This window comes from Thamnophis elegans, chromosome 2 (assembly GCF_009769535.1).
Source record: "Thamnophis elegans isolate rThaEle1 chromosome 2, rThaEle1.pri, whole genome shotgun sequence".
Taxonomy (NCBI): domain Eukaryota; kingdom Metazoa; phylum Chordata; class Lepidosauria; order Squamata; family Colubridae; genus Thamnophis; species Thamnophis elegans.
The window spans coordinates 66,544,495-66,560,249 of record NC_045542.1 but is presented as its reverse complement, the minus strand read 5'-3'; positions in this window follow the sequence as shown (position 1 = coordinate 66,560,249).

The following is a 15,755-nucleotide window of genomic DNA, read 5'->3' as shown; positions in this document are numbered from 1 at the left end:
TGGGCTTTTCCAACAACCTCATGTTTTGCTTCACAATCCAATTCTCCACATAAAAGTATCCTTGTGTGCATGTCCAGTCATATTTTGATATAATTACATAAAATGTATCGTTTCTCAAGAGACAGAGGAGTCAGATGTATAATCTGGCAGAATGTACAAATCAAAGAGAACTAAAACAGGTATTTGGGCTGCATTCTTGGATAGTGAGATTGGTGGCATAGAAATTCAATAAAAACAAGACAGGTCTTATAAAGTTGAGGGGAAAATTTCCGGATAGTCTTCCTCTTTATCAGACCATCCCTAGCTTTTTTTCGAATGTTTCCTCAAAGTTTGGCTTTCACAGCATCCTGAAATATTCCTAAAGTATAATTTTATACTAAAAGAATTTTCCAGATATGTAGAGCATGTATAATATTTTATAAAGAAAAAGAAAATACTCTGGCAGTAATACTCTTGGGTTAAAGGAGAGAATTTATCCTGTGAGCAATACAGCATTTTCCCCAAAATTAGTGCCTCTCAGATATGTTGAAACCCCTATACCCAGCTGGAAGGTAGGAAAAGAGAAAGGATGCTCTTCTTCCCACCCCACATAATGTTGATGAGATTGGGAGCCATCCTTTCCTACCATCATTAGTACAATAATCTGATTGGGATACCTTAGATTTCTATTTTTCACATGAACAAAATACTCAATGTGTAAATAATCTTTATATTAGTCTTGTATATTAGGCTAGAAACTATATCCCATATTGTTGTAGACTAGAGTAGGATGCTATGAAGAAATGGAATCTATGGCTTGTCTTGTCCGTTGCCAACTATGGAGTTTATAACTGATGCAATATTGGAAGTAGGGACTTTATAAGTTCATTTTTATGAAGCATGACTCTATGAGTATTTAGAAATGTCCTGCAGAAATTATACATTGTCTCTATAAAATGTTCCTGGAACTGCAATCTTACTTAAAATGATTTCTCCTTATAGCAAACTTTATTAGCTGTTTGGGGATGATCTTGAAAAGCTAAGCAGAATTGGGCTTGGTTAATAGCTAAATAGAGATCATTAGCTCAATACAACTAAATACACATTTTTCTGCTAAGGCATGATGTGGCTTGTTTAATTTAGCATATTGTGTGGACCAAATCATTGTAATTGTAAGCCAGGTTTATGGTTTAATGTCAGACTCAGTCAATTGTGTTTTATTTAATATCATGGTTAGGGTTAGGGTCTAAATTTTTCCAAAGAGGCAACTTAAAAATATATGCTCTTCAAATCTCAGAATTCTCAATAATGACCAGGCTGAGGTGTGTGTGTGTGTATCTGAAAGTTGCATAACATTAATTTTAATCCCTAGCCAATATTATTTCCAATGCCAAAAATAAACCATCCACCAATTCTCTACCATTGCTTCCATTTGCTAGAGTTGGCCTTTATCAAGAGCACAATCATGGAAATCGGAAAGTAAGGAAGGGAAGACCTCTTCAGAGATAATGAATAAAACTGAAAGGTAAAAAGCAAGCACTGGGAAGATAAAAGCATCAAACATCTTGCCATAGTGCCATTCTTATATTTCTTGCTCTAATGTCACAATTATACTGGTCTATGTAAAATTGCCTGCTACTCTTGCCATTATAGACTAGCCAATCTCCCAATATCAAAGGCCAAGAGATATAAGCTGGAGACTCTGAGCTGGCAGTTTCCTGACTTTCTGGCTATACAGAAACAAAACACCCAAGGGATAGTTGGAAATGACATATACTGTGCCTGCCGAAGGCATCTATTTCTTGGAGCAGACAGAGTAATAGAAATACCAAATTATTTTTATCTGCAGACCATGATATCCTAAAAGCAGAACAACAAATATGTCAGGCAGAGAGGTAGGCAAAATAAAAGGCAATGGAGAGATCCGACTTATTTTCTAACTTTGAGGGAAGAGATGGTGGATTTGGGATTCATCCCAGCAGCCTTGTACCCCCATCTGCTTCACTGCTTGTCACTAAACATACAAGGTATATATACAGAGATAGTGGGAGGACAACAAGGCAGGTTTGGACAGCAATTCAAAGAACAGAAAGCAATGTTGGAGGTCGTCCCATGTTTTTGAGTCTCCGTTCCAACATGATTCAGGAAGACAGTCCTTCCCAGGGTTAAGTGACACGATTCCCCTAGGGGACAGGAATTACTGCTTGAAATATTTGCCAAAATAGATTCAAGGGAGAGCAGCTAAACTAAAAATAAATATTAGAATGCAATGAAAGTATTGAGATTTCATTTAGATCTCCATCTAATCAAAACATAGAAGGTAGTTAAAATCATCTCCTTACTCTTCATGCCCATTGTTTGACCATAGGGAAGCCTCTAGCACAGCATTCTTCTCTCAGGCATTCCCCCCAACACACACACACACACACACACACCAGACATTGCCCCCCTCCCCTGCACCGAGGTGCTATGTTCCTTGTTAGGTTGCTGGGGGAGTAAACCTCACCCAGGTAACATTTCCTTCCTCGGAGCATGGAGTTACAGAGCATTCTTCTTCCCAAGTCCCAACCTAGCCACTTCCATTCTGTTAAGGTGCCAGGGGTGCCTCACACTCACCTGTATTTCTTCAGATACTCGTGTTGACCAGCAATTGAAGAGTTAACGCTGCCAGCTTTGGCTGGCCTCGTTCCCTGCAAGGTGTCCTGCCAAGAAATCGGGAAGCATACTTAATCCGTTACACCAGGAGGAGGAAGAGGAGGAGGCAATAGGATGGAAAAAGGTTGCGCGGCGAGACTTCGCCTAAAGCCGACCCGGGGCACGGCGGTACCCTGGATGCCCGTGTGGCACGGAATCAGCCTAGAGAGGGAAGAGGGAAGAGCAGTTCTCAGGGAGACTCCGACGTGAGAAGGAAAGGAAATGGGAAGGCGAGGGCCAACCTGTGCCCATCCACGTTTGGGGGTGCAATCACCCAAGCCGTCCCTTGCGATTCTGGCTCCCACCTGCCAACCAGCCGGCGCCAACTCCACGCCCCGCCGCTCGCTCTTTGCCGGGGCAGGCAGAAAAAGCTCGGAGGGGGCAGCCGCTCCGAGAACGACACAGACCCTCCGCCAGCCCGTCCGTCTTCCCTCCTTTTTGGTTGCGCCGCCAATTCCTCCTCCCCCTTCGCACGTGGTCATTCACGCTTTCTTCCTCCGGATTCCTGACAGGAGGAGCCCGCCCGCAATTATTTATACCGTCAACAAATCCCCCCGGAGGGTAATCTTCACCTGCCGCAGCTGGCGGGCCCCAGGCAGGGCTGGATCCATTGGGCGAGAAAAGGGCGATGGATGAGCGGAGTTCTCCTCAACATCCGCGGGAGGGCGGAGGAAATGGTTCTCTTTATTTCTCCCCAAATGCCGCGGAAAAGGGTAAGAGACACAAATGACCATGTGCCACGGCGGCGGCGGTTGCAGTGGAAGTGTACCGCTGCACCCTATAGGCGCCCCCCCCCCCGCGCGCTTTGTCGCCTTCTCCTTTGGAAAAAGGGAACGGGGCTCGTCCAAAAGGAGGATGTGCTACGTGTGCCGTTTGTGTTTTGCTTGTGGCATCAACCTGTGAGGGTGGGTGGAAACAGCTGGACTTGTTGCATGCGGTGGAGGTGACTGCCAGGGATGATTCTCGGGGACACCGTTGCAGGGAGCTGCGGTGTTTAGGCATAAGCCCAGACGCAGCTCCTGGTAAGCAGGTCCCGCTGAAGTTAAAAGAGGTTTCCTCTGGAACACGCAACCCGTGTGCACAGTTTGTTTCTGTGGGGGTTGGGAGAAGGGGAAAGGTTATTTTGGAGTGAATCACAAACAAGTGGAAAACTCTGGTCATGGGTACAATCGTGGACCGTTACCCTAGAGCAGTTTTTTCCAGTGATATTTGCAATCAAGACTAGCACCAAAGTAAGGCCAAATGGAAAGATTTAAAATATCTGGAGAGGGAGAAAGGCTTGTGCAAAAATTCAGCCATAATAATATGTTATGTAATGCAATATAGAAGTCCTTTTTGAGGGTTGGATTTTTCCACTTTCAGCTTCAGAATGGCAGAGTTAAAACTGGCAAAAGGAATTGGCATTCTCCCCGAATCTGCAATATAGATTGGTTATAATTGTAGTCACATCTTGATTATCCTTTCATCAATCGAGGACTGTGAACAGATACGAATAGATAAAATGAGTAGGTTTGTTGTAAATCTAACTCCAGTATTAGTTTTTATACCTTAAGGTGTTAGTTAAATTCATTAGAGTAGCTCTCCTTGTAGAGCTTCAGAGAGAGCTATGTAATCTGAAAGTCCTCTGGATGCTATGGTATGTTTTGAGCCCAATATGTTTTGCTCAGTAAAAGAATACATGGGAAATGATAAGTATTAAAAATGTTTTATTTTTTTTATTTCAATAATGTATACATATAAGAAACAGCAGAAATGTGCTATTTTTTCTTGGTGGATATTTCCTGAAATAATTGCATTCTTTACCTCTTTTGTTATTTTAGTATGTATTTTTATGGATTGCTTCTCAAACTCAATTTTTTTTGTGTAATATTCAATAACAGCCAGTCAGCTACGTTGTAGGTGGGTGAAATCACAATTAGATTTTCAAAAGTGACTTTACCTTTTAAGCAGTTAGGTAATACTGTCAATTTTGGGATTTATGCCTTTTCCATGCAAGGCTACCCAAACAGACTTTCCTTGACTTAATGCCCTTCAGATAATGCCCTTCAAGTCCCAAATTTTCCATTTTGGTAATCCAACATACCTAGAAAGATGCTATCCTAGGATAATATCCCCACAAACTTCTTTTATATACTTAATCAACTCCAAATCCGTCTTTAGGGAGAAAATGGTGTGTTGTTGAAAAGGTAAAGGTTCCCCTCACACATATGTGCTAGTCGTTCCCGACTCTAGGGGGTGGTGCTCATTTCCATTTCAAAGGTGAAGAGCCAGCGCTGTTCAAAGATGTCTTCGTGGTCATGTGGCCGGCATGACTAAATGCCGAAGGCACACAGAATGCTGTTACCTTCCCACCAAAGGTGGTTCCTATTTTTCTAGTTGCATTTTTACATGATTTCAAACTGCTAGATTGGCAGAAGCTGGGACAAGTAATGGGAGCTCACTCCGTTACACGGCGCTAGGGATTCGAACTGCTGAACTGCTGACCTTTTGATTGACAAGTTCAGCATCTTAGCCACTGAGCCACTGCGTCCCTGGTGTGTTGTTACCAAAGTCCTATTTGTGTCAATTTGGAGCACTCCTGGATAATTGAACCAAATCTATTGAAAAATTGTGGATTTTCTGTAGCACAATTATTCAATTTTCCATACAAATAAAATATGGGTATTAGACTTCTGTTTGGTTGAAATGCCTATAACATCACTGTCCTATTCCCAAAGCAACAAATATTTCAGCCCCACCATCTGAAAATGTTATCATCATATCCAACTGTGACCCTTGAAAGTGCAGAAGTACTTTTTAAAAAGTCCCTGTCTACAAAAAGATCACACTCCCTACAGAAAACTCTTGAAATAGAATCCAGAGACAAAAAAATGAAAAAAGAAAAAAACACATTGTTTTGGAACAAATTTCATAGCAAATAAATTATAATTTGGAATTTTCCTATCTTTGCATAGACTCCTTTTTCTGATGTTAATATTTCCACACATAAAGGCTAATATCCTTCTCATAGAATATTTCACTGTGATTCTACATGCTACTATCAACTTAGACATCTGTCGAAAGACATTTTTATGCTATCCAATCACAAACCTTGGCCATCATGGGATTTTTAGCAGTTTTCACTGCAGGGGAATTGACCTGTTTTTGCTATCATCCACACAGGTTAGATTAAGTATGAAATACTGGGTTGAAAAAGCAGGCCTTGTGCAGCTAGATTGCTTCTGAACTACAGGTAGCCAACCAGAGTACATATATCTACGGTCCTATTCAGGTTTTCATCAGGTTTCAGTCTTTTTTACAGCATAGCCTGGCAATCTTACAGCCTCAAATTTCAGGTTGATTTTATCCATTTTCAAAATATTTCTAAGTTGTTCCTCTTCATAATAATTTATTATTGGATATTCGGTATTAAGGTTTTGTTCCACTGAAGTTCATTGGAATGAAAAATACCATAGGACAAAATGGAGCCCATCTCTAATGATTATCAACATATTTTGGAGTTCTTACTTGACCTATAAATTTACCTTTAGTAATGCATAACTAAGAAATTATTGTGTAAGGTGAAAGTGCATTGGTGGTTGAAATCCTATTCCTAATATGCACCTAATTTCTCTCCTGAAACATTTTCCCCATTACTTTCCTAACTGAGATAAGTCTTCATATCAGTTTTAAGTAATTACAGTACTTTAATTTTCTGGACTTTTCACTTTTTAAGAAAGGTGCGTTTACTGTAGAGGTAAAAACACTTTTGGCAGATTGTCCCATTCTAATCAATAGTATTAATATTGCAAATGGTTAGTATTGTAGAATACTAGAATACAGTGTTCAAACTATTGGAAGTTTAGGATGCAAAGAGAGTGAATGGAAACAAAACAGAAATATAAAGCAAAACATAAGATATCCATAACTGAGCCATTGATCTTAGATTGATAATGCAGTGAGTTGCCATAATTCAAATATCTAGACTCAATATCTTTAAAATAAATTACAATAAATCAGAATCACTAGGACTGTTCCCCAAAATTATAAAGTAATTTAATTAAAAGCGGTTTTAGTGCTGTGTTATCCCATTCCTCATTTCAGAGGTTTGGGGATGCAATTCATATAAGGGTTAAATTCCTTTTGGAAGAAGGTCATTGGAAGGTCATTGATATGCTGCAATATTTCATCTTATGAAAAATATATGAGCAATTGCTACCTTGAATGCACTGATTGTTACGGTTTTGACACCCTAGGAAAACCATGCCATTAGCAATCACACCCCACAAAAAAATTGAATCCCTCCCCCCACTTCTGAATATGGTGCTTTACTTAGTTTTGTGATCTATGGAACCATCTCACCTGCAATGGACTTCCAGAGAAGAAATTGTGAACTGAATGATGATGGAGTGAAAAGCTGGGGAGTAGATCAGCTCTTCATAATCCCTTTCTGGACAAGGAAAGGACTAAGATTGCCCACAAGTGCTCCAAAGAAGTGCTTCTCACAAGAAGACCACAAGACAGAAATCTCTGGCGCATTTAGAACTCTGAGAGACTACGGAATAACCATCTTACTCGAACCATGATTGGTGCCTTAAAAGGATACTGGGTTTGCATAAATCTTTTTTCCAATCATTTTTGGAATAATTTATTGTTAACTTCTTTTCAGCTATTAGGAACCTGTGAAGACATTATGTAAGTTTTCTTCAATTCTTAGCAAAAGGAATTTTAAGTTCTGGAATGGACTTCTGGGTTGCTCATAGGGCTGTTTTTTGCCCTCCAGGGGCTTCAGGGAAGCCTCCTGAAGCCTCCAGAAGGCCTCTGGGGAGGGCAGGGTGGCATTTTCACCCTCCCCAGGCTCCTAGAAAGCCTCTGGAGCCTGGGGAGGGCAAAAAACAGATCCATCACACACCAAAAGTGGGGGGAGGGCAGGGGTAGCGTGTGCATGCGCATCATTTTCTGAACCTTCTGTTTCTCTTTGTCTTTTAGTTTGCTTTAAATTTTTATAATTGTGATTGCAATTTTTAATAAAATTACAATTAAAAATCTCTAATCTATTTATATCAGTCAATCTTTATTATAGTCACAGAACAGAATAAAAGTTAAACATTGGCACAAAAGAAATCGGTACAGAGTGGAACTGGACAGGACACAGTAATGTATTACAACTGATGGTGAAATCAATAGTTTACCTATATGAATGAGACAGCTTGAGCCTAGTGGCCAGAAAAATTAAATATTATACAATAACAGATGGTTATATTTGCTGTCTGACATAACATTGCTTGTTAAAGATATTTCCTTTCTTCTTAGCAGTAAAGTCTCAAAAACCTAGCAATAACTGTCTCATTCAAAAACTTTCATTTATTCTGTATCCCCTTTCCAGATACATAGACAAATATACACATTAGAAAGTGAGATCAAGGAACATTCTTGGCATAATATACAGCTAGCCCTTGACTCATGACCATAATTGAGTCCAAAATTTCTGTTGCTAAGTTGTTACATGAATTTTACCTATTTTATCACCTTTCCTGCCACAGATTTTAAGTGAATTATTGCAGTGGTTAAATTAGTAACATGGTCACTAATTAGGCTTTTCCATTTACTTGGTTTGTCAGAAAGTTGCAAAAGGTGATTACATGACTCCAGGGCACTTCATAAATATGAATCAGTTGCCAGGTGTATGAATTTTGATCACGTGACCATAGGGTTGTTACAATATATGTCGCAAGCAGGTCGTGTTTCCACATATAAGCACTTTTCTTACCTAACGTTTTTCAAATTATTTTAGTTAATATATAATATATAATGATATAAGACTGAGGTGACGCAGTAGTTAAGAGTGCAGTACTGCAGGCTACTTCAGCTGACTGCTAAGTGCAGTTTGGCAGTTCAGATCTCACCATCTCAAGGTTGACTCAGCCTTCGATCCCTCCAAGGTGAGTAAAATGGGGACCCAGATTGTTGGGGAAAATATTCTTACTCTGTAAACCGCTTAGAGAAGACTGTAAAAGCACTATGAAGCAGTATATAAGTCTAATTGCTATTTCTATTGCTAATGATCAATGGCAAGCTGACGTATTGCACAGCAAAGCACCAGTTTCTAGTTTCAGCTTTATAAGACCGCCGTAGGACAGGGGTCCCCAATCCCTGGGCCATGGCCCACTATTGAGCCTTCAGCCATTCAGAACCAGGCTGTGGAAGTACCAGGCAAGTGCATGCCCACGTGCTCCATTTGTGCGAAGGGTGGGTGCCCACACCCACCGCTCATGCAAATTGCACTTACCTGCCATTCACATGGAACCATCCCCTCTCTCCCCCACTACCAATCTGCAAAGCCAGAAAGGTTGGGGAAATTTGCCATAGGGCTCAAAAGTAGTAGTATTTTGTGATCAGACCACATGTGACATAGTCTTAAAAAACAAATTATTTCCACCAGCTTAAAAACATTGATTATTGCTACAGTACAGGGAACACAAACTCTGGCCTACTTATTCAAAAATGCATCCTTATTAATCTCAAGTAAACTTGCAGCCCAAATGCACCATAGAAACAGAGAGGAAGGGAATTTTTTGTGCAGTTGTTTAGAACATGAGAAACTTCGAGATTAAAAGCATTTTATGATATGGTCACAAAATAAATCCAGTTTCCTTTAAGGATGCTAAAATCATTTTAAGGAAGGTTGAAACAGTATTTATCTCTAACAATATTTCCTGTGATTGCAGTTAGTACCTAATTCATAGAACCATAGAGTTGGAAGGGACCTTGGGTGTCTTCTAGTCCAATGCCATGCCCCAGGCAAGGAGTCCATCCAGGACAATTGGTTGTTTAATCCTTTCTTGAAAACTTCCAGCGATGAAACACCCACAACTCTAGAAGGCAAGTTGTTCTTCAAATATCCATTATAAAAACTCTGGCCAGTTAATAGTAAATATTGAGGATTAGTCATAAGTAAGATCAGAAATCCCCAAACATTTGGCAACTCTGTACATTTTGAGAATCATCTGATACCTTCATTCATCTCAAGCACTGAAAATTTCCATAAAATCCCAAGTATTATATATATATAGTTTACATAAGACTTGGAGTGTCTGACATTTTGTATTTTTAGTACTGTAGTCTATCAAAATATAAAGTACAAATAAAAATGAAAATAATAGGGAAATAAGTGAGGAAAAGGGGAAGAAGAGAAAGTGTGGGATAAAAGGGGAAAATAAAAAAGAAAGTATTGACTTCTGATTCTTTTTGGCAGAGTAGAATAAGATAATAACATATAACCTCAACTTTTTATTTTTATATAATAATAAATATTAGACGTTTCTATAACAAACCTACCTAATCAGCAAAACCCAAAATCACATTTCATTTTTTCCATCGCAAGCACAAAATCCAAAAGTGGTTTCCAAGTAGAAACAAAATTAATTGTATTTTCTTTAATCAGAGCAGGGAATTTCACCATCTGTGCTAACTCTATCAACTTTTGGAGCCATTTGTCTATTGTGGAATTCAAGGTATTCTTCCACTTTTATGCATAAAATATTCTAGCTGTTGTCAACATATATAACATTCCATTTTTTTCCAAATTCTTTATTTCATTAGGCCTAAAAGAAAAGTATCTGGTTTTACCTTTAAATTCACTTTAAGAATGTTCTGTATTAAAATGTGAATTCTACTCCAATATTTCAATGCTTTGTTACCATTAATGATAAAAAGTTCCTTCTTTACATTTGCATTTCCAACATTCATTTGAAGTACCGTTATACAATTTTTGATCACAGACCTTGAGTGTCATATATTAGGCTGTCTCACACTCCCAGAGGAAAAAGAAATTGAAGGTAAACTCGGGTATTGCAGAGATGTAATTTTCAGCATGACAGCCACTCATTTATAACAATGGATACTGCATGAATGTGACACAGAAAAAAAAAGTAGACTACAAAATAATCAATTTGGTTAATTCAATCAACACATCAATTGCTAACCACTGACATCAGAAATACAAATATGCAATAGGTAGAGTGCCTTTAGGGACTTAGCATAGTATCTACACAGGAATCAGCAGTAATAATCTTGCTAATATCCATAACAGGTGTGATTGTTTGCTTCTGACAATAACTTTTCCCATGCCTATTCACATTGCATTGAATAAATGTTAATTACTTAATAGTTCAGGTGGTTGAAACTGGACCACAGACAATTCTTAAATATTATTTATACATATGTTTGATAGCCTTTATTATGTGTTTTTCAAATATCCAGAAGGTCAAAACAAATCTAAAAATTTTTCAGAGGAATTTGTTTAAAAAACAAATTTAAAACCAGCAGAAAAACAATGAAAACACATTTTATAAAACAAATATTAAAACTTAGATAATACAATATGAACTATATTACTTGATATTACTTGATATCATCATCTCAGACTCAGCACTAAAAAAATTTAAGTAGAGAATAAAAATGTATTTGTAACTTTAACTTATAAATGGAGTCTAAGTTATATTTGACAGCAGTTGTCATGATTTTTCTTGCAAAGTTTGTATTCTAACTATCACTCCATGTGCTTCATCGTCCTCAGCTCACATGTATACCATGGTGCTGCTCGGGCTCTATGAACAGGAAGAGGCCACTTAGGAACAATTGTTAATTACAAGAGTGAGTCAAGTTATTCTCCAAAGCACCTGATGGTAGGGCAAGAAGCAATAGGTGGAAACTAATCAAGGAGAGAAGCAATTTAGCACTAAGGAGAAATTTCCTGACAGAACAATTAACAGTGGAACAACTTGCTCCAGAAGTGGTAAATGCTCCAACACTGGAAGTTTTTAAGATGTTGGAGAACCATTTGTCTGAAGTGGTGTAGGGTTTCCTGCCTAAGCAAAGGGTTGGACTAGAAGACCTCCAAGGTCCCTTCCAACTCTGTTATTCTATATTCTACCTAGGATAACTCAGTCCCACCCAAAAATGAGGATATTGACAGGAGCACCAACCAAATTTTCCAAGAGTCCTCTGGAATCTAGAAGAATCTATTGGTGCCCAAAGATGGACATTCATAATATATTTTCCATTTCACTGGAGGGAAAACTTCTGACAGTATAAATTTCACCAAGAAATGTTCTGAACATGACAGAGAGGTAACTGTTGGTTCAGATTAGCTTTCTCCTGATTGCAGGGATTGGCTAAGGGGACTGAGATAAGATTCTTATATGATGAGATTTCCAACCTGCAAGGCCAAAGACCCGATATATCTCAGAGGGACATGCTTAGAAAAAGGTGAACTACAGAATTTTAAGAGAACTACCTGAAGAAGAGACTTCATTGATGAAATTTAACACAATGGTATGCTACAAGTTTGTCATATGCATATGTACATCTACCTGCTTCTTATGATTTTCTAGAGCTATAAACACCAGGAAAGAAAGGAAAATTTGTAATGGAATTTCAAATGAACCAAAAGAAATGCTAAAATGATGAATTGACTATTGGTTTCTATTTTTGCCATTCTTCTGGTGAAATAGAAACTGAAATATTTCCCATAACCAATGTAATTTTGCCAGTATATGAAAAAATTGCAACTATATTTTTTTTGCTGCCATAAGCAATTTCTATGAGAGATCTGGAAATATCCCAAGACTTCTTCTTGGCAGAAACTACTTGAACATTTTCTTGCCCAAATTTACCATCATGGTGTGTGGTTGTTCTAGTTATGTGTCCTCCTTCCTGCTTACTTTTGCATCTATAACAGTATCCAGTTACTATAGAGTCAAAACAGCTATTAACATCTTGTCCCACACCTTCTTGCAAGTCAGCCTCTTATGGTACTTCTTAAATCATGATCTCCAATCTTAGTAGAATATGTACTAGAGCCCCTTTTGGTATGTGAGATCTCACTATGACAGAATCAACCCTTTGTTTGTTTCTTAATTAGATTTATATCCCATCTTTCCACAAGAAATTCAAAGGGACATGCATATCACTCTCCTTCAAGAACTTGAACCAATCCTAGTTCTTAACTTTAATCACTACCCTTTACAGGTAATCCTTGACTTAAAACAATTCATTTAGTGAATGTTTGAAGTTACAATGGCATTGAAAAATTTGAGTTATGACCATTTTTCACAGTTACAATCTTTGCAGCATCCCCATGATCATGTAATCAAAATTCAGATGCTCGGCAACTGGTTCATATTTATGATGGTTGCAATGTCCTGGAGTCATGTGATCACCATTTGCAACCTTCTGACAAGCAAAGTCAATGAGGAACCCAGATTTACTTCACAACCATCTTACTAACTTAACAAATGCAATGCTGCACTTAACAACTGTGGCAAGAAAAGTCATAAAATGGGGCAAACTCACTTAACAAATGTTCCACACATACCAACAGAAATTTTGGGCTCAATTGTGGCTGTAACTCAAGAACGGCCTGTACTACAATGGCACTGTAATACTGCTACTCAATGTTCACAGTATTAATGGTGGTTAAAACTTGTGAATAAAGAAGGTGGAATGCTGGACAAATGCTATGCTGGCATGGAATTTTGGGGGTTCTAGTTCAAAAATTCTGATAGGCATAAAGTGGGGAAAGCTGGATTTAGGTAGTAACTAATTTTTGTTTTAAAATGTAAGCAGCTAGATGGCAGCATGACTGCATTTCCTGGTGGTTATGCAACTTCATTGCCCTCAGGTTATTTCATTATTACTTCTCTCTAGACTTCATACATCAGCCAGTTTTCTATTGAGAGAAAGCAAGAGTCAGTTAAGCAAGCATGCAAGACAGACCAGCAATCAAGAAAAACACGATGAGCAAATGAAAATGATTGAGAGTTCAATACAGCAAAAGCTTAATACAGTAATGAATGAGAAATGCAAGTGGGAAAAAGATAGATAGATAGATAGATAGATAGATAGATAGATAGATAGATAGATAGATAGATAGATAGATAGATGTTGTTTGGTTGTGAAGTCGTGTCTGACCCATCGCAACCCCATGGACAATGTTCCTCCAGACCTTCCTGTCCTCTAACATCCTCTGGAGTCCATTTAAGCTCACACCTACTGCTTCGATGACTCCATCAAGCCACCTCATTCTCTGTCATCCCGTTCTTCTTTTGCCCTCAATCTTTCCCAGCATTAGGCTCTTCTCCAGTGAATCCTTCCTTCTCATTAGGTGGCCAAAGTATTTGAGTTTCATCTTCAGGATCTGGCCTTCTAAAGAGCAGTCAGGGTTGATCTCCTCTAGGACTGACCAGTTTGATCGCCTTGCAGTCCAAGGGACTTTCAGGAGTCTTCTCCAGCACCATAGTTCAAAGACCTCAATTCTTTGATGCTCAGTCTTTCTTATGGTCCAACATTCGCAGCCATACATTGCAACTGGGAAAACCATAGCCTTGACTATACGAACTTTTGTTGGCAGGGTGATGTCTCTGCTTTTCAGCATGTTGTTTAGATTTGCCATAGCTTTCCTCCCCAGGAGCAAGCATCCTTTAATTTCTTGGCTGCAGTCCCCATCTGCAGTGATCTTGGAGCCCAGAACGATAAAACCTGTCTCTACCTCCATTTCTTCCCCATCTATCTGCCAGGAATTGAGAGGGCCAGATGTCATGATCTTAGTTTTCTTAATGTTGAGTTTCAAGCCAACTTTTGCGCACTGATAGATAGATAGATAGATAGATAGATAGATAGATAGATAGATAGACAGACAGACAGACAGACAGACAGACAGAACATATAGAATGAAATAGACGTGAGCAAGATAACAAAGATAAGCAAGTGAGAGTGAATATTGGAAGGGAAAGAATGAAAAAGCAAGTGACTGAGATAGTCTGCCAGTTATCCTTGGGATCAGTGGTTGCTTCTTGGTAAAATAGAAGAGATTTGTTGAGAAGAATTTGTTCCATAGTTGGAGTAATGAAAACCACACTTTTTGTTTGGAGTAAAATCTTATTTTATTAAATGTACAGTGTTGGAGGCAAGCAACAACTCAACCTACCTAGTTGAAAATGAAAGCTTCACGTGCACACAGAGTCAGGTTGCAAAATCATGATATATGAAGGAAAGTTTTACAAAGGTTGAGTGTTGTACAAAGGGTGATATAATTCATTTGGTTCTACCACAAAACCGCGGACGACAAAATCGCGGTCGACGAAAGCGCGTATGTGACGTCATCACAGCGCGACGAAAAAGATCGAAAAAGATCGAAAAATGTAAAAATAAAGCTAAAACCTTCCCCTAACCCCCCCAAACCTAACCCTAAACCTAACCCTTAACCTAACCCTAAACCTAACCCTAAACCTAACCCTTAACGTAACGAAAAACCTAACGCTAACCCTTAACCTAACGCTAAACGTAACGCTAACGCTCTAACCCTAACCCTAACCCTTAACCTAACCCTAACCCTAACCCTTAACCTAACCCTTACCTTTATGTGAATCGGCTTGCTGTAATTTAATTTTTATTTGAATTTTTCGATCTTTTTTGTCGCGCTGTGATGACGTCACATACGCGATTTCGTCGACCGCGCTTTTGTGGAACGCGCTTTTGACGGGTCACGAATTCATTTTACTTGCTTATCACTAATTCTTACTTCTATCCATTGTCTAATTAGCTTATCCCACACCCTTGTTTGTTCCCAGCTCAAGCAACTGCAACTGAACTTGCTCAGGCTAATTATAACCATTCTTCCTTCATGTTTTTTACTATGCTTTACAGGTAAGCCTCCACTTACCACAACCATGGGCCTAGCCACCTATGAAAACCCACCTCTTATTCCATTTATCCCACAATAGGGAGAACAATGGGGGAATATTGTCAACCTGGCAGAAAATTTACCACTCACCAGGATGTCACACAAGACCCTCATTACCAAGGGTACAGTAGGGATTGATTATTAAGACAGAGCAAATTATGTTGGCATTGATCTGTGCAGTTCAGAGGCTAGAAGGAATTATATTAAACCGCACAACTTGATGTGCCCAGAGACTGGTGCAGCTTTTAGCTCTAGTAGGTTACAAGATATTTAAACATATCAAATTATTGTTCATGATACCTGATTTATCTAGAGTTCGGTAATAGATAATGGAGCTATTACCAAGTTGGTTTCTTGG